This window comes from Lactuca virosa, chromosome 4 (assembly GCF_052849685.1).
Source record: "Lactuca virosa cultivar CGN04683 chromosome 4, Lactuca_virosa_CGN04683_v6, whole genome shotgun sequence".
Lineage (NCBI taxonomy): Eukaryota > Viridiplantae > Streptophyta > Magnoliopsida > Asterales > Asteraceae > Lactuca > Lactuca virosa.
Window position 1 is genome coordinate 89,303,502 of NC_136429.1, and position 2,165 is coordinate 89,305,666.

Genomic DNA, 2,165 nt, shown 5'->3' on the forward strand with positions numbered 1-2,165 from the left:
AAGCACTGTTTTTACAAGGTTTTTTTACTATTTTTTGCAGAATTATTCTTTATATATCCATTTAAATATTTAAATTTAAATTCAAAACAAGTAATGTACTTGTGTACAAGGGCATAATTGTCCTTTTCTGTTGAAAAACTGTTAAACACTGTTTTCAGAGTTTTTTTAATATATTTTTTTCATAATTATGCTTTATAAATCCCTTTAAATCATACAAAAGCAATGTACTTGAGTAAAAGGCCATAATAGTCGAAGTTTGACATGGGTAAATAAAAGCTCAATTTCAACTTCACGAATGTAAATGATACATGGTTTTACAATATCAAATTGGTGAGCCACACCCACAGTAATCCTAATTCTTATTGTGCTAAAAATCAAGTATCAAAACTCAAAACTCAAAACTCAAAGTCAAAATTAGATTCAAATTATGAATTGAAGGATATTAACAGTTGACAGCAAGCCATTCACCGATATCTTCCCCAGAAGGTAGTCTCACAGCTTCAATCATGTTTCTACTACCCAAAGTAGCTTCAATGTTTTGCGTTACTTGTGCCTCTTGTAAATAAAAATAATATTTTTTAAAAGTTTTTTCCTTGAGTGTTAGTAAATTAAAAAGAAATGTAAATAAAATGATGAACCTTACTCTGATAATGTGCACTCATCTTTGGACGAATGGTCCTATGGTTCCTGAAATTACGCATTTTACACTATGTTCAATACACGTAATAACACAACTACTTGATGGAATAATCTTTACAAAAATTGTAGCATTTGATGATAAACCCAATAACTTATATTATGATATAAAAAGTAACATATAGCTCTAAAGAAACATCTCACTTCTAAAAAAAGCCACAGCAATAGAAAACATGTTTCAGACAATCACAGCCATGGTAATCCTAATTCCTATTATGCTTGCAATTTCCAAAACCTTTTCCTGAGCATCCAATGCATTTGCTTCCTCTTTACAAAAACAGATTTAAAGCTTTAAACAATCAAGGGTAAAGTCGTCTTTTTGAATTCAATCCAGATGTGTCTGTTTCTAAATTCACATAAATGGTCCTGTCGAGAAAAATCGACTACATGTAAAATCTAGCCCCTATACACGTTTATCCTTTAATTCATACCTAAAAATCATCCCTATTTACTAGGAAAGTATAGATTTTAATTTGTTGTTGAAAAATCAATGTAAAAAAATCGATATTGAAATTTTGAAATTAGAATTCAAATTTTAAAAAAACGAGATTTTTTGGGGGTCTAAATTACCTCCAAATCGGTATATAGATTCGCCTAAAGGATTTTGTAGAACGTTGACAACTTCCTCTGATTCATCATTTCTTCGCCTTCATACTTTATTCTGATTCATCATTGCTTGGGCTGACTCATGCCGATGACGATATCCTCTTCCTAATCGTTCCACGTTCCATTTCAAAACACACGATAATATGTAAGTAATCGCATCCTTCTGATTTCCTGATTTTGGAGGATATCGAGACCAATCATTGTATGCAGTTTAATCGTGAAGGCTCTGACCTACATACACATTCTTCCAACAGCTTCAGATGATTTATTGTACGCCCCATATAAGATTTGTAGTCAATTGGATAGATAGGTTTAGGGCTACGTTTGATTGTATGCATCCATTGATCCTTTCTTCCTTTTTTGCATACCTAGAAATGTAGATGGGTACGTTAGGTTTGGGAGGTTAGGGGGTTTCATACGTGGCTGCCAGTATTTCAAAATAGGGGATCTTAATGCTAAATTATACAATTCAAAGTGTATAAAGTATAAAAAATCTTAAGCTATAATAACTCTATAATGACAGTACTGAAACTGTAATTCTATATTACAATTTAGAAATAAAAAAAATAGATATTACAATATAAATATATAGTCTATATATAATATTGATGTACAATTCATTTTTAAAGACAAATGATTTAGTGGTAACTCTATATTTTATATTTATGTTTTCTTGACATAAAAATATTAGATTGTAACTACATTACAAGGATGGTCCCACTTACAAACTTTATAAACCATAATGCAAATATATGTCAAATCTTATCATCGTATTAGTTTATTGAAGTTTCAAGGAGATGAGGTTGAATATTTAAGTTCAGATAGTATATGCCAATCTGAATTTGTCCATGATCAGTTTGATG

At 30.4% G+C, this 2,165-nt stretch overlaps 1 long non-coding RNA gene across 2 annotated transcripts; it reads right to left on the reverse strand.

Moving 5' to 3' along the window:
- Positions 1-246: 246 nt before the first annotated feature.
- LOC145106202 (uncharacterized) lies at positions 247-1,758 on the reverse strand. Of its 2 annotated transcripts, XR_013707491.1 has the most exons (3): positions 1,267-1,756; positions 644-687; positions 247-555 (listed from the first exon to the last, which is right to left on the reverse strand). It is a non-coding gene; the product is annotated as an uncharacterized LOC145106202 (long non-coding RNA). The 2 variants fall into 2 exon arrangements; XR_013707490.1 differs by having other exon boundaries at positions 247-687; positions 1,267-1,758.
- Between the last annotated feature and the right edge of the window lie 407 nt (positions 1,759-2,165).